Below are 18,958 nucleotides of genomic sequence, written 5' to 3'. Positions count from 1 at the left end.
CTTGACCTTGTAAGTTTTGACCTTGGTCTCGCTATTCTGGTTGCCATACGTGTTGAGTCCCTAAACACGTGTATATTAAATTTAGAAAATGTATATTAAAAAAAAAAAGACAATTTCTTATATCATAAGACTACATTTTTTATAATTGTTATGAGTCGGTATGAGAATGAGCTGAATAAAATTCAACGTTGAATAAACGGACGAAGTTTAGACGTCCAATAGCGTCTATTGTGAACCCCCAAATAGACTGTTTTGGACGGACGAAAGTCGTTTTATTTGGTACGTCCAAGCGGACTATTTTGGACGCCCTTGAATCTACTATGGACGCTCGCGTGCCTATTGAGTAGTATGTGAGAGTTTTGATTTCCTTTACAATATCTGTTGCTTGAGACATTAATACACCAAGGGTAAATAATGAGATATACATTCATAGCAATTTAGAAACGGATAGCTCTCATTTAATTATATCCATGCCCTTTTCATGTTTTCTGCATTGTCTGTTATTATTCCCAAGTTTTTTTTAGGATTGATTTCTTCTAATACCCTCCCTAATACCCAGTATTTCATCTGCTATGTATTCACCAGAACGATTTGATGAACCTGAAAATTATTACTTTCAAGTGAATACTTTACAAACTGTTTAGTTAAAAAATCAGAAAAAGTTTTGAAAGTGAAGGACTAAATTAAAAGTTAAGAGTTTTTTACATTTTTTCTTTAAAGAAACTGTAATTATGTAAATTTTGTCTGAAGGCAGAAATTTTCATAAAATAGGCAATGATGAAGGTAATGTCAATACAAAATTGATAACTGCTTCATTTCTACAAAGTGTAAATAATTCTCAAGTTTTGATTTTCAAATTAGTTACATGAATAATACATAAGCATTTTTGTTTATATTAAACAAAAATACTTATGTATTATTCAAACTAATACTCACCTAACTCCATCACACACACAAAAAAAAAAGTCCTACAAAATCTGCTATTGCAATAAATTCTTTAACAATGCTTAATATTCTATTGAATTATTTATCCAAAAGTGTGTTCAAAACTTCATACCTCGATAGAGGTTGATAAGCTGGAGGTAAGTTATTTTAAAAAGTTTTCCATTATTTATTACCAACTAAACTAATGGGTAACCCACTTGCGTAAATAGCTCTGGATAGGTACGCATCAATTCATTTCTATGACATTATTAATCTTAGATAAACAATTAAAAACAAATATACTATGCAAAAAAAATATGTTGGTACCTTTTCACATTGTTTCACGCTTTCAAACATTGAACAGGGTTTACCAATTTTAGAAATTAGTTTTAAAAATTTTAAAGCGTTGGAAATAATGTTTGCGACTAGAGATGTGAGTCGTTTTTTTGCACAAAAAAAAACTGTTTTTTTAGTCAAAAAAAACCAACTGATTTGTTTTTTGGTTGTTTTTTTGTTTTTTTTTTAAATTACTCCTTTTTTTAAATTTTAAACACAGAAATAATTGAAAAAAATTTGTTTTTAGGTGATATTTATTATAGGAGAGTTTTCATTATTCTATTTGACATATCATTTAATTTTTTTACGCCCGTAAATTTAATCTTAAAATTTATGAGCCTATTTTTTAAAAACATTAAGTTTTTATTATTATTTAAATATCCATTCTATTTTTTCTAGATGCATTTCTACTTCATGTAAAATTTTCCATTATTTAATTAAATCATATTTATAAATAATACCTTGATTAAATGTTGTTTCAACAAACAATAAATTGTCAATTGTGTTATAATAATAAAAACACATAATAACACAATTATAGTGCTACAGTGTGACTATAGAGTTATTACTTTTATAGTCGTAAGTTTATTTTTGTTTTTTTTATTTTTTATATCTTTTTCGTTAATAAAGTTTAGTTAGTTCGCCCCATGAAATCAAAGTAAACGGTTTTGCATAAGCTAAAATTTTAAAAACATCTTTAGATATGCTATAATAACAACAAAACATTTAAGTATTGATTTGGTCATCAAAGCAGTTCAATGCCTTTCATCAGAACACCCCGATGATGCTATAAGATTTGCAAGCCTAATATTTTGGTTCTTCATTTGGATTACATTATACCAGACCTTCAATATATGTTTATTAAACAATCTAAACTTTAACAGAACATGAAACTATTAAATGTCTTAAGTAAAAATACCAAGCTATGTGACATTGCTGAATGTTTTAAAAGTGTTGTTAAAATATATAAAAATATTCTATTTCTTATATGAGTGTTGGATGAAGAGATTATTTGCTGGATTTTGATTCCACCTTCAAAAAGGCCTCTCAACATATATATATATATATATATATATATATATATATATATATATATATATATATATATATATATATATATATATATATATATATATATATATATATATATATATATATATATATATATATGTTGGAAGAAACTATTATAAGTGACAAAAGTTGTGTTATTTCAAGTTTTTGTTTGCAACAAGCTTTAAAAATGACACCTTTTAATAAAAAATAATCTGTTTGGAAATATAATAAAGTTTGTAGGGAAGACAATAATGGTAATGTTTTTATTCCTACTTTTTTTACACAGTAGGTACTTTCTCTAAGTTAAATTTACGTACTCTATTTTGTTTCCAGCTACAACTTCTCTGAAAAATCACCTTCCAAAACAAGCATTCTGAGCAGTATGCTAAGTTAAATGAAACTCCGCCGGCAAGAAGGAGCAAAGGTAACGGTTCACTCGCTTATACCGACTCTAATATACCGGCAGTAACAGGTATGTTAAAAAAGAAATACTTAACTCTGAAAGAGACAGCCAAAAGAGAATTGCGTTAGGATATTAATAATCAAAAATCAATAAAATGTCATTATTCAATTGGAGAAATGATTGCCTTAGACAACGAACCATTATCACTTGTTAAATGAGTTGGCTTCAACAAGCTTATGCAAACGGGAGTACCCCAATACAAAATACCTTGTTACGCCTACATGACTGAGAAAATTATCCCCGATATATTTAATAGAATTTGCGCAAAAATTTAAGTTTTTATTTTACAAGCAACATCAGTATCCTTGACATCTGACATGTGGACAAGTCAGCACAACAACCAATGTTTCTTAAGTTTTACTGTGCATTGGATATCTCCAGTTTTTTTTCTTGAACATGCTGTTTGGCAATAAAGCCATTTTCTGACTCCCATATTGTAGTGGCTCATTTATTGTATGGCTCAAATACATAAAACTACACCACAATAAAGCACTACAAACATAATAACTCACCAGTATATGTATGCAGTCTAGACGCCAACAAAGCTTTTGACAGTTGTAATTAGGAATTACAAATTGAGATACTCTATTACCAGAAAAAAATCCCATTATCTGTAGTTCATACAATCTCATCACTATATCAAACAGGTACTTCTAATATATCATATCTTGGATGAACATTAAAAAAATTTAGGTTGTCTCAGGGAGTGCGTCAAGGATCCATACTGTTGTCTCATTTTTACAATATCATGAAAATTGTTTCAGAATCAAAAGTTGGAACTTCAATAAATGGGGTATACACAGGTGTCATTGCGTATGCTGACGATATAGTTTTACAACGTTACACTATATCTGGTCTTCAGAGTCTTACTTATATTGTTCAAAAGTATGGAATATTGAATTTTATTAAACTAAATATAGAAAAAACTGAATATTTAATATCTGGAATAAGCTCGATTACAAATAGCGTTATTTATATTAACGGTACTCCTATCAAGTCTCAAAGCAATGTAAAACATCTTGGTTTCCTTTGGGATAATAAGAACAAAAATATAATAGCAACACTCCAAAAAGCAAATATAACTGAACCTATTTACCACGCTTCTAAACAACTCCATATGTTACTCGATTATACGGACTCAGATGCTTTAATGATTAATCAACTATCATTTGTGGGTGAGGTATTTACAATATGCAAGAAAGTTGGTATAAACATGCTCCAATGTATGATCAAGGGTAAAAAAATTATAATTGCACGCCCTCAGAAAGCATTGGAGGCCAATGTTGCGGCAATTTTTAAACAGTCGTTCCATTATTCGAATTTAAAAGAACAAAGATTAATAGTTAGAATTCTGATGGAAGAGAACATTCCAAGAACAACGCAAGAAAATACTTAAATTTTTTTCTGTTGTTATTTTGTTTTTGTTTTTTAATACTTTATGTAATTATTGGGTGTATAAAAGAATTATTATTATAATATTGGTTCCAATATCGCAAAAGAACTGAATACTATTGCAGAAAGATGAAGCATTTCACATACCAAGATTCATTTTTTTGTGCATGACAGTGGAGCCAATATGATAAAAGGTGCATGAAATGCAGAATATGATTCTGCTAAGTGTTTTATTCATTTAATACAACTGGCTGTCAAATTGTCACTAAATTCTCAAATAGAAATAACAAAGATGATAGCTGTTGCAAGACGAATGGTCGCCTATTTTAATCACTCTAATATAGCACAACAAAAACTAAAAACCATTTGTCAAGAACTTAAACTGCTATATCACCAATTAATACAAGACGTAAGCACACGCTGGAATTCAACATATTACTCATTGGAGGGATTATTAGCGCAAAAGCGATATAAGTTTCTTACAACAAGTCCTGTTGTAAATAACTGATCATGATTCTTTAAACAATTTAACACCTGCTCAAAGGGAGTTAATGGAATAATGTATCAAACTTCTCAAACCGTTTAAAGAAATTACAAAAATAACCAGCTCGGGTATTTCTTGCATTTCTGAGGAAATTCCACACGTTGTCATATTGTTAAAATACCTGGGCAAAAAAGAGACAGCACAAAGAATACTGAACTTATCACCAATGAGATCATTGCTTCAATCTGAACTTGATGCGCAGTTCAATTTTAATGAAAATGACAAATATCTGGTTGCAACTTTTCTTGACCCGCGCTTTATAACTAATTTCTTGGGTATAGTAAAAATACAAAGAGCAAAACAAAAAATTCTTTTAAAAGGTATGAAAAAAAGTTTTGAAGCGTCTAATAGCACCGATGATGACTCATCCCCACTTCGGAAGAAAAAAAGTGTCAATCAAAACGATAAAACAATTGAGATACAGAGTAGTTTCTAAAATTGTTTTGAGGAAGTCGCTACAGAAAACACGCACACAGATGAAAATGTCGAGCATAAAAGTTCAACAGCAAACGAAAGTGATTTATTCATGAAAACTGTTCTTCTTGATCGGAAAGCAGACACTTACAAGTGGTGGTCAACTAATGCAAAACCATATCCAAGTTTAGCAGAATTTTTTAAGATTTATTTATCATTTCCAGGTAGTAGTGTAAATAGTGAGCGGCTATTTTCGGAAGCAGGTATAATATACGAGAAAAAGCGGTATCGTTTGCTATCAACAAATGCCGGAAAAATTGTTTTCATTCATCATAATTAACCACTGATAAATCTAAAGTATTAAACTTGTTTTAATACTTTAGATTTATCAGTGATAAATCTAATAGAATCATATATTTATTATTTGATTAATCTGTTTATTGTATTATTTGTAGTAGTAATTAGTAATGTAATTTATTTCTAATGCGATTTTTGTCATGTTTCAGCATTTGGTCGAATAGTTTCCAATACTCGGCCGATGTATATATGTATATACATGTCTATATGTATATATATATATATACATATATATATATATATATATATATATATATATATATATATATATATATATATATATATATATATATATATATATATATATATATATATATATATATATATATATATATATATATATATGTTTATATATAGCTCCCTCCCACCCACCCACCACTTAAACCCTCAGGCAATTGAAAGCTTGGGGGGTGGACTATATATAAAAATAATATATAAAAAAACTGTTTGTCTTTTTTTTTTTTTAAATCACCTACTGTATATAATACAATGTAAATTATTATATAAGTTACATTTTGGAGAAGAAATAAGGTATAAACAAATAGAACAGAGAAATAAATAAAATAAATTTTTGCTGCAAGAATATCCTTGAAACTTTTTCTTTCATACCTATTTTGGAATCATGTTTTTTTAAGGCATAAGCTTTTACTTTTTTTTTGTTTTGCATTAAGTTTAATAGATTTAGTTCATTTCGGAATCTTTTAACATTATCTAAAAAAGCGCTTTGGTTTTTGAAGTGCGAATTCACAATATCTAACGTTACTTTATTCTTACATATGCAAATAAAAAGTTTAACTTATTTTGCTATATAATTTGTTGCGTTGATTTTTTTTATTAGGTGAATTTAGAAAAACATCTTTCACCTTTTTTTAAATGTTTAATTAAAATTATTTGTATTTTTTTTTTTTTTTAATGTTTTCTTTTTTTGATTGATCTTATGATTGATCTAATTAAAATTATTTGTATTTTTTTTTTTTTTTTTTAATGTTTTTTTTTTTTGATTGATCTATGAAATACATAAGTAAACAATAAATAAGTATATAAATATTTTTATTCATACATTGAAAAAAAAAAGAAAAAAAGACTTGTTTGGTTATCTCCTAGTCAACAAAGCCTACCACTTCGCGAAACTCCTGTTAATTGATCGAAATTGCATTCTGGGATGTCCTGCCGGATCTTTTCCGCAACTAATACAAATAGTTTTTTTTTTTTAATATATAAAATTTTTTGCTAAATATCTCAATTTTGTAACATTAAGATACATCAATTTTGCTAAGATCATCTTTAGAATGTTTCAATAAGAATGAAATAATGGGGAAAAAACGTTTTGCAGAACAAAAAAAGTTTTGTAGAACATAAAGTTGGTGTATTTTTTTTAGAACATAAAAGCATTTTATAATACATAAAAGTTATTAACATTATACATTAATAAAAGTTATTAATATTATACATTATAAAATAACAAAGTCTTTTTACAAAGAATTAAATTGAAAAAATAATATCATATTATATCATAGGGCAATACGTACAATATTTTTGAAATTGCATTTTGACTTATTGGGTTGGTTCATGTTCCTGTTTAAAAACTTTATGAAATAAAAAATTCTTGTAATAACAAAAAATATGATAATTTTTTTTAAAGTTATTAGCACAACTTATTACAAAAAAAAAAAAAAAAATTTGAAAAAATATTATCATAATATATTAATTATGAAGAATACGTGCAATTTTTTTTGCATTTGACTTATTGCGTGGGTTTATGTCTCTATTTAATAATTTTATGAAATAAAAAATTCTTGTAATAACAAAAAACAGAACAATGTTTTTTTCCAAATAAAGCGCATGTTCTTCATGTTGATTGTGCAAAAACTGAAAATGACATTTTTTTTTTAATTTTATTGATGAGAATCATGGCCAGTCTGTCTCAAGTAATTTATTAATAAATCTCATAAAAGTTGTTATCATTTTACAAACTAGTGACATAAAAGTTGATGGATTGTCAGCTGAACTAAGAAAGAGTACATCTGCACACCTTTGACGTAACTTAACCTTTTGAATAAGCCATCCAGCTATGTGTAAAAGGGCTTGATCCTTTGGTTGCACTAAAATTTTTCCAGTAAACATAAAATGATCCTGGATAAAAATAAGATATTCCTTTAGGTATATTATTTTCTGTTTCATAAATTCCACAATTAGTGGTTGTTTGATTACAACACTTCATAAAATTTAACTAAATTTATATAAATGAGGATCAAATAACGAATATTTTTATCATTGGAAGGATTAGGAAAGTATGGTAAATTTTTGGAAAAACCAAGCAAACGTAAGGCAGCTATATTAGGAGATCCTTGATCATATACTAAACATCTAATGTGTAAACCTTAGGAATGGTTTCACATATTAAAGAAATCAAGTCAGCCTTTAATACTGTTGAATTATTACAAAAATAAGCTATTGGTTCTTTCCATTTATTTGCCAAGCCTCTAACCATAATTACAAGAGCCTAATTTAAAAGTTTTCCATATTTTCATACCATAAACCCTGTCAGAATTTCTATCATACTCTAAATGCTGCTTTAATGACGTTTCATCCATCACAAGACTGACATTACGATCAAGCAGATTCATTGCGTCAGCACATAACTTTAATAAAGAAAACAATTGAGTAGCAAACCCTTCTTGAAGATCTGAAAATACTTGGGACAAAAATAATAATAAACAGGTTTGACTTGGTAAACAGAACATTGTTTGCAAGACATTAAAAGTTTGAAGACTATAAAACAGAATTCGCAAAGCCAAAACTTTGTCACAAACTGCCCAGCGTTTTCCTTTATTGTCTTATTTACTCATCTCTAATTGACTTTTAAAAAAACAAACTTTTATAGGTGATAAGTATTTCCGGGATAAATTTAAAATATGTTTTATAGATTCATCACAGTTTTTTTGTTTGGATTTTAAATGTCAAACTTGTTTACGTAGTCTAGAATTGTTGACTCGCAATGTTAATAGTAACCTTTGAAGTTTGTTGAAATTTATTTTATTAGTAGACATTTTGTTCTCTAAATGGCTATCTGAATTATCAGGTAAACAAACAATTTGGTTTTTTCCTGGAACTGAATGACATTCATGAAACTGAATGGCGTTCTGAAACTGGCGGTTTCCTTTTGTAACCAAGAAGCGGAGGACTTGGGATGTTAAAAATAGTAGGTATTGCTGATTGTAACAAACGTTTACTACCACCATTTGTAGAATAATACATTGTATTTTCAAAATGATTACTGCACAAATAAAAGTTTTTGTTTAAAAATACTAAATCTTTTTAGTCTAAATCTTTCCTACGACAGTTAATAACCCACTGTTTACGTCTAAAAATTAAACAATAAAAAAATATGTTTAAAATTACTACAATAATAATTTTATAAACATTTTATGAAAAAAAGGTATTATAAATTATATATGAATTAACTTGCCTTTTTCGTTTTTAGGAAAACAAAAATTGAAATATCTTTACAGTTTTTTCCACTCTTATTTCTACAGTTTATAGCAACACAAAATAATGGCATTGTTATAACTAAGATCAAATTTCTTTTAGGTACTTTTATATAACTTTTCGCTACTTAACATTATAAAATTCTGAGGCTTTGTATTAAAATTACAACGAGATTTATGAAATTATACCTGACTGGATAGGCTTTGCAAATCAGTTAGAATTAAGCATGGGCGTTAGGCGGTCCGTTAAAAATCGTTAATTTCCGTTGCGTTAAAAAAAATTAACGAAATTTCCGTTAGCACCCGTTACGTTAAAATTTATTAACGTTAATTTTCCGTTAACGGACGTCAAACTCCCTTAACGGCCGTAAATTAAAAGATATAACAAAACAGATATGTATATTTTTAAATGTAAACAAAGTAATATTGAAAGTTAAATTGTTGCAAATCAGATAATATCTATATTTTTAAAAACAAACAAAATATATTAAAACACCGAGACATAGTTGTCCATAGTAAAAAAAACAAAAGCCATCACTCTTCTTCTTTTTCATTCACAGAATCGTTCAATTTCAGTTTTTCACTTAAATACTCTCAAAGTTGTCATGGCAAAACACCAATTGTCTTATTGTGTCGGTGCAAAGGTTTTCCCTGCTACAAGTTACAATATTTCCAGACGAACTGAAAACCCTTTCAGACGGGGAACTTGATGCAGAATGCAAAATATGAATCTAGAAAGTTTAGCCAAGACGGGAAGAACCTTTGAATTGTCTTTCCACCAAATTAAAAAGTCTGTGTTGCTTCTGGTGACAGGCTTTGGCATCGAAAAAAAGAGGATATTTCCTCTACAATTGAAGAATATCACCCATTGCAATATCTTTGACATGTGACATTCTAGCAACTCATAAGTCAATTGGCTCCAGGAACTGAAAATCTTCTGTGCTTGCTACCGAAATAACTTTTTCAGGTTTGGGGTTGTAGATGGCCACTATTTGCTCTTTGGTTGATAGCACAATGTTGTAATACTTTTTAAGTTTTTATAATAAAATTTATCGTTAAACTTAATTCAAATTTTTCTAAAACAGCTCCTCGATAATATGGGTGTAAAAAATGTGCAATTCTGTTACTAAAATCCTAAAAACCACATTTTGACACTTTATTTTCAATTTCAGTAAGCAAGGATTCAATAAAAGCTTTTATGCTCGGTAATAAAGTAAAATCTTCATCTTTTATTTGTAAGGTGCACGGTAATTTTATAAAAAGCTGCTATAACATTTTCAACCGTCGGAATGTTATCAGCTGAAAGCATATCACTTATTTTTTTAAATTCTGTCAAGATCGGTAAAAGTTGATTCAATATAACAAAGCGCCTAGCATCAGGTATTAATTTTTGTAACTTTGTGACAACTTCTGAGCATCTAATAGGTTTTAGAACTGGCCTTAATTTCAATATCGATTCCACCATCATGATGTGGCTGTTTCATTGCGTTTTAACGGGAGCAATTACTTTAACATAAGGCACTATAAAAAAAGCAAATATCATGTTATATTACAAATAATTGAATATTTTGAATAGAAATTTAGGCACTAAGTAAGTTGAAAAAAACTAACCATCAAGTTTATTGCATTCTTTTTTAATTTCTTTAAAGGTTACGAATGATTGATGAGTTTTAGAAGAAAGTTTTATGCAGATGTCAAGAGCATCTTGAATTTCATTAACTTCTTCAAATAAATTTTGTTTTATTGTTTTTAATGCTCTTCCTAAACAAGTATTAATCCTATGATCGTAACACAAATTAGCATAAGTTACATGCTTTGAAAGAGTCATTGCTTTTATCATGTTGCTTGTAGCATCAGTTGTTATCACTTTAAGTAACAAACTTTCTCAAATCATCAGCAATGTAATGTAGAATTAAAAAATGAATCAACTGCTCTAGGGGTCCAGCAGTCTGTGGTAAACCCTACCCATCTACATTTTTTAGTTCAATTATCAACTTTTTATCTAATGTTGCCTTCATATTGTGCGGTCATGACGCAGTGGTTAGAGCGCTTGCTTTAGAAGCAGGAGATCAAGGTTCAAAATGAGCTCTGGACATATTTTCGCGTCACGGTAAGGAAGGAGACGTGAACTTCCTGGTTAAATGCACTTCCACGGTGGTCTGTGACAAGACCGTTAGGTTTTCTTTGGGGCACCTAAAGAAATAAAAAAAATTAAAAAAAAAATATTCCGACACATCATGGGTAACTTGTACTTAGAAAATGTTGTTCTACTTTTTATATAAGCACGGGGATCAAAACTATGAACAAAATCTTCAAAACCTTGAGATTCAACTATACTGAAGGGTAGAGATTCGCGAACCAAAAACTTTGTGATATTAAGATTAGTAACCAGCTGTTTTTGTTCCTGACTTTTATATTTTGAAGGTAAAGAAACTATATTTTTCAAACCAATTCTTAAATGTTATTTTTGTCATTTAATATTTTAATAAATTTTGTTTCTTTTATTTTACAAAGCAATTGTTATATCTTATTTTTTGAAAAACTATAAATTTTAAACGATATGCGATATATTTAAATTTTCTTTTATAATATATACCAGAGATATATACATTGAAACTATATTTTATTGTCAAACTATATTTTGTCTAGTAATGACGCATTTTTTGGGGCTTAATGATAAGACTAAATTTGTCTTCTTCTAGCCCCGGTCATGTAATTATTGTTTTATAAGTTACGACTGTAAATTTTTTTTTATCGGCAAAGTGTAAATAAAAATAAAAAAAAAATAAAAAATATTGTTTGTGACTTAAATACTGTTGTATTGTTTTGTTTGTCAATATTTTTTGAACTACTTGAGCGAGCTGAATTTTCTTGCATAACTCTTATTTTTTTGCTGCTAACCTTGTATCAATCCTTCCATGGCTGTAGACAAGTGGGAACTTGAAATGGCTATAGCCCCCCCCCCCTTCCCCCCCTCCCCCACATATCGATTTGTTACGCCTCTGATAATATTTTTATAAGCAATTTGAAAACATTTATATAGCCTTCGTTAACTAATTTCTTTAATTGCGAAACAACTATAAAAAAATATTTCGCAATTAAATGAATAATAAAAATAAAAATGTCGCAAATATGTAAACTTTAGTAAATAACCGTAAATTTTACGTTACCTTTCGAAGAAAAAAAAAAGAACTCGTTGTATAGAACTTGTTACAAAGTAGTATCAAACTTGCTACAACTAATAAAAAGTTGTTTTGTTCATGGAAGGCGATTTTTTTTTAATAAATTTGCATTTTCCTTTTTTTATTTAGAATTTTAAGTTTCATAAATTTAATAATTAGATTTAAATATTGTTAGATAGTATTTATTATCTAATAATTACAGTTTGCAAATTAGTTTTAAATAAGTTTGTATTAATTATAGTAACATTACGTAACAATCTATTATATGATTTACTTCAGTGGTATGTCTTTAAAACGAAAATTGTCTGGTGTGGAAGGGAAGCGTCGTAAACCACTGAAGAAAATGTTGGAAGGGGCAGATACCAACCGCATTATTACCTCTTTCTATGCAAGAACTATTGTCTCATCAATTTCTCCTAACTTTGCCTCTACCTCTAGCCCTGAAACTACAGCTACTATAGCACTTTTTTTTAGATAGTGCTTCGAATTCTAATGATTTTAACAGTACTTTTACTACTACATCTCTTGCTAACCCTGATACTGCTGTTACTACTTCTTCTTATGCTGGCTCTTTATCCACTGATACTTCGGCATTATCTTCTAGTTCTGTCTTATTTTTCTTCTTCGATTACTAACTCAGCCAACAATGATGTTAACTCTGCCTCCACTGTTACAGTCTACTAAAAAAAGCATCTAAGTAATATTCCGCATCAACCTGTGTTAGTTTTTCCAAAACGTACATGTGGTAGTCAGAAGCGATCATTATCTCAGCAATGGTACAAACTGTTTCCATGGTTGCATTACAACGAATGTAACGATACAGTTTTATGATACTATTGTATGCTAATGGAAATGCATAATTTATCATTTTCAAAATGCAGCGAGGATGTTTTCACAAAAACAGGATTTTCTAATTGGAAAATGGGTCACAAAAATTCCAGAAACACCAAAATACTCTTTCTCGTCGAGAAACCATCGAGAAGGTTATAACTATTCCTTCAACAACTAAAGATGTCGGTGAACTTCTCAGCAAAACTCCTGCAGAGGAAAAAATGGAAAGTAGAGCAATATAGTTAATAATAATAATCACGAATATTCAGTTTCTTGCCAGACAAGGTATTGCTCTGTGTGGTTATTACAATACAGACAAAGATTATAAAGAGTTTAATTCGAAGTTTTCTCAGTTTCTTAATCTCAGAAGCAAAGATAATCCCGCTTTAACTAAATGGATGAGAAAGTTGCAAGATAAATTTGCGAGAGCAGCAATCCAAAAAAAACCTTGAAGTTTGTAAAAATAGCCAATATTTCTTTCCTGCTTCTGATCTATATACAAATTTGCAAATCACGTACGCATTCGTAAATATTTTATTTTCACGGACGCATTCGTAAATATTTTAAGGCCGAATTTTACTTCATATTATTAAAAATATTTTTAAGTAATAAATTACTTCAAAAACCTAAAAGATATCACATTTAAAAATGTTAGTGTAATACATACAGTATAAGCATTACTACAGAGTTCCGATGGGTTTTATTGTTATGAGACATGTTATTTGCGCCCCTACTCTTCCTAGCCCCCCTCCTTCCCCCAGTTAAATAAGTTGTCTACGGCAATGCCTTCGATATACTCGTCTGAAATTAAAAGACAAATTTTTAATTAAACAATTTAGTTAAACTAAAACCAGTGAAAAAATTTTTATTATAAGTTGCCTTGAGTCTCTGTAGAGTTATTTTCCTCTCCATCATTTCAATCAACCGAACTTTTTAATTCTTTTTCAACGAATAATTTATACAAAGATGAATGAGTCATTTTCAAGTGGTATCGCATACTGGATGTTGAACACTTAGCAAGTTTGTAAACTTTTCGGCACTTTTGGCAAATTGCGTTGGCAACTACTTCTCCATCTTTATTAGTTGGTTCTTTTTCAAAATAATCCCAAATAATAGAACATGTTTTTGGCAATGTACATATAATAAAGAAACTAATTTATAAAAAAATGTAATTAAACTGACCAAAATGACATTTGGAAAATGAAACAAATTTAAAAAAGTCAACTAACTGAAATTTATCAGCTAGAAACTTTTTTTCTTTTTTTTTTTAATTATTTAAATTTTTAATTATATATTTTAAACTCAAGTTATTAGTTTAATAAATGTACAAAAATGTTTTAAATTTTTAATTAGAGCTGTAAAGTAATATTTTTAGAAATTTATATTAATATATATATAAAATTTTCTTTTGAAAAAAAATTTATAAAATATTTGCCAAAAATTTCAAAACCTTTTTTCGAAATATACAGTTCGATTATTGAACTAAAGTTCGATAATCGAACTGTATATTTCGAATTTTTTTTTTGCTCCTTGTTGTTCATTCAACCGCACGTCGATTAAATGAAACTTTTTTTTAAACAACTTAAAAACTTTTTTTATATAAAACTAATAAAATTAACGGAATCTAAAGGAATCAACGGAAATTAACGAAAAAATATCGGTCCATTAAAAAATTTTAATGGAAATTTTTCGTAATTACCGTCTGTTAAAATTTTTTAACGTAACGGACGTTAACGGTAACGGAAGGAAACGGACGGATTTACCGGACGGAAAAATCAAACGCCCGTGCTTAGTTAGAATCTTAAAGTTCGTTGCTTTGCAACGCGACGAGTTGTTGATACATTTTGGATGTGAAACAAAGAATGAATAGAAAGAATTTTAACTGTGCTTGGAAACATCAAAGAGTGATTTAAATGCGTTCTTTCCTACTACATCAACTTTTGCATTACTATGTCATTATTATAATCGTTGCACTATTATAATCACGTAGCTTTAGACCATACGTTAGTGCCAGAACCGCCAATGTTTTATATACATTGTTTTATATTTTTGTTACGCCTCTTATTAAATATACATGTAAACAATTTGAAAATATTTATAAAAACTTCTTTTTTTAAATATCAAAAGAAAAATATTAGGCAATTAAATTAATAATAGTAATAATAAAAATGTTGCAAATAATTGTAAACGCGCCGATTCTACGCGATTTCTTTTCTATCTTTTTTATTTTAAAAAATAGAACTTGTTGTATTGAAGTCATTAAAACATTGTATTGAACTCTTTTTAATGAAAGACGATTTCTTTTTTAAATTACTTTGTATTTTCTTTTTTTGTTTCTTTGTTTTGTAGTTAATGTAAATTTATATATTACTAGATAATATTTATATATTATTTAATAATAGGGCTACCATAGTCTTGATTTTTACGGAGGAGAGTCCAGCGCTAAACTAATTAAAATTAAAACTTTTATCGCGTTCTCCAGCGAAAAGATCAGGACAACGGCAGCCCTATTTAATAATATATAAATATTATCTAGATAATATTTATATATTATTTAATAATATATAAATATTATCTAGTATTATCGATGTAAATAAGTTCGCCATCGCTCTTTTCAAGCAGTTTACTTAAAAGAGCGATGGCGGGCTTGTTTTAAAAATCTTTGTAATCGCACTATCTAAAGCAATTTAAGTGTTATTTATGAATTTATAAGGTTCAAACTAAATTAAAAAGCGTTTTTTTATAACTGTAATAATGATACATAACAATGTTTTATTTAACAATTTCTATGATTTACTTCAGTGAGATGTCTTTAAAATGGATATTATTTGGTGTGAAAGAGAGGCGTCTTAAACGACTAAAGGAAAGATTGGAAGGGGTAGATACAATCGCACTATTACTTCTTTCTATGCTAGAATTGTTACCTCATCAATCTTTCTTAGCACTACAAAGAATACTAGCAAATGAATACATCTTTTGCTAGCCCTGCAATTACCGCTACTACTGCATTTTTGTTAGATACTACTTCAACTTCTAGTAGACTTGACAGTATTTTACGACTACATCTCTTGCTGATCCTGTCTCAGCCTTTCTTTTGTTGGCTCTGCATCTATTGTTGCTTCAGCAATCTTGAGCTTCCTATAATGTTTTATAAAGGTAACTATGTAATATATCACACTATATAAAACTTGTTTTTCAAAACCGCATCGGGTATGCATTTGAAAATATAATATTTAAAGGCCATATTTTACTTCAACTAAAAGAACATTTTAAAATAATTAATTTCTACAAAAACCTTGCGCGAAATTGCGAGAAATAACGTAAAAAATAGATAAGTGGTACTACGAACCTGTTGTAGTACCACTTATCTGTAATTGGTTAAATATTATATATACGATAACATAATTCGAATACTATTCGCATTATGTTATCGTATATATAATATTTTACCAATTTACATCCCATGCACGGGTTCGTAGATACACACACCTCTCATGTAGACAATATATATATATATATATATATATATTATATATATATATATATATATATATATATATATATATATATATATATATATATATATACATGCTCGTGCTAATTAAACGGACATTTTAATATTTTGTTAGACCACATCTTGAGTTTGCGTTCCAAGTATGATGTCCCAATTTGAAAGAAGATATCATAAACTTAAAAAATATATATATAAAGAAGAGCTAGAAAACTTGTAACAGCTTTGAAGAAAAAGCCTAATGAAAAAATATTATGTATAATGGATTTAACAACACTGGAAGAGCGTCGTTTACGAGGAGATCTAATTTTTAAATATAAAATAAAGAATGGTTATGAAAAGATAAATTGGATAAAGAACTCAATATTTAAAACTCAGTTGAAGTATTACAACTTTCGTCATAGCCAAAAGTTGACAAAGAAATACTGTAAAAGTTATGCTAGATATAATTTTTTCTCAAATAGAGTCGTAGATCTCGAAATGATTTAACACCTCACATTATTGAATTAATGACAATTAATCAATTTCAAAATAAACTTGATAACTAAGACTATTGCATCAATCACATAACATTAAAGTAAAATAATTATACTTTATATAGCTGTTGTAGCACAACACGTTCTGTTATTGTGCTCTACAATGGACTTTTTTAATTGTCACAGCTTATCTTTTATTATTATTATTGTTGTTATTATTATTATTATTATTACTATTGTTGTTATTATTGTTATTATTATTATTATTATTGTTATTATTGTTGTTATTATTATTATTGTTATTACAAGCTTGTAATATATAAAAAGAGTTCAAATTTTTTATTTTACAACCAATAGTAGTTTTATAAATATAATAAATTAATTATTATTGCTTGAACAAGCACAAGACTCGAGAAACAAAATTATCACCTTACTTAGGTATAAGCAAAGAGCTCATTCCATCAGTGCTTTGTTATCTTAAAAAAGTACTTCTAATACAATAAGCTTTCTTCTAATATGATTTTAACAGGTAACTTTGCTTTCAAAAAACTTAAACATATCATGAAATAAAAGCAGCCTCTAATTATTTTTTTTTATTTTCCGACATGATTTTTTATGCTGTTTATGTCTTTTTTTTTTTGTTCTTAGAAAAATATGCTTCAGTGAGAGACCTTTTTCTGATATTGGTTGTAAATGTTTAACAGTGGATATCTGTTAAAGCTCTTTTTAAACCTCTAGTTATCGTTAAAGTAGAAAATTGAATTATCCTGAAACAAAAAAAGAGATAAAGCTCTTGGAGGACATTCAAAAACAGACGAAACTTTCAAACAAACCAAATATATATCGGACATAGTACGAAACATTTTGAATGTCATGAGGACATTCAAAATATTTTGTACTATGTTCCATATGTATTTTCTACCTGCTGTTGCTAGCCAATTAATCTAAATACAGAAAACTAAACTATTTATAATTGCTGAGTTATATTTAAACTATATTACAAATCTAAAGTAATTAAACAATACTAAAAACACAAAACTATATAAATACATACATATATACATACATATATAATTACTAATAAATATAGTTATATAACTTATTATTAACTATTTATATAATAAACATTACATAATATTTATAATTTAATTTTTAAAATTTTTCTATAAATTTTCAATCGAATTTGAATGAAAAGAGAACGAAAGTTTTACTTAAAAGTTACAACAACATTTTGTTAACATTTTATTAATATTTGAGTAAAACTTACAAACAGTGAGACCATTTCATCATCCTGACATTGCAACAACATGACATCTAACATTCTACGTTACTCGCTTTTTAAAATAAACTTTCATCAGTATGACCAATTGGCATACGTTCTACAGATGCTTTATTTCTTTTCTTGTAGAAGTTACAGATTTTACTAAATCTAATCAAATATAAATAATTCTAAGTATTAAAAAGAGAGATAAACTAGTATATGTATTTGAACAGATTTCTCACCTTTAAGTAGGTTTTCAATGGAGTTCAATCTGTATTCAATTGACAGTGTGATTGGTGTGAGGGAGTGAGTAGAATTTTTGGTGTAAGCAATCTGGGGGGGGTGACAAAAACTCCTGGGATGACTAAAACAAAAACACAAAAAATTTTAGAAAATATATTGTTTTTTAGTTTATTACATTTATACGTATATTTATAATTTAATTATCTTTAATTTTAGTTATACTACTTAACAACAAACAAATAAAGCCTTAACCTAAGCCTACTGAAGGTAAATTTTTTTCTTCGGGAGCATTTAGTAATGACATAAAGGCTTCACTAGAATTTCCTTCGTGTGGTAAATTATATAAATTATATATATATATATATATATATATATATATATTATATATATATATATATATATATATATATATATATATATATATATATATATATATATATATATATATATATATATATATAATTTGCATATATTTAATTATAT

The 18,958-nt window shown here is 27.9% G+C and overlaps 1 long non-coding RNA gene across 1 annotated transcript in view; it reads right to left on the bottom strand.

Annotated features, from left to right (window-relative positions):
* Positions 1 to 9,353: 9,353 nt before the first annotated feature.
* The window catches only part of LOC136091497 (uncharacterized), a 9,880-nt gene continuing 275 nt past the window's right edge, over positions 9,354 to 18,958 (bottom strand). The window contains exons 2-5 of the long non-coding RNA XR_010644031.1: positions 18,475 to 18,596; positions 18,239 to 18,400; positions 10,583 to 11,164; positions 9,354 to 10,492 (exon numbers count right to left, since the gene is read on the bottom strand). This is a non-coding gene — a long non-coding RNA (uncharacterized LOC136091497). The remainder of the gene's footprint in view (positions 10,493 to 10,582; positions 11,165 to 18,238; positions 18,401 to 18,474; positions 18,597 to 18,958) is intronic.

Source organism: Hydra vulgaris, chromosome 15 (assembly GCF_038396675.1).
Source record: "Hydra vulgaris chromosome 15, alternate assembly HydraT2T_AEP".
In the NCBI taxonomy this organism is placed as follows: Eukaryota; Metazoa; Cnidaria; class Hydrozoa; order Anthoathecata; family Hydridae; genus Hydra; species Hydra vulgaris.
This window is presented reverse-complemented; position numbering and strand designations above follow the sequence as displayed.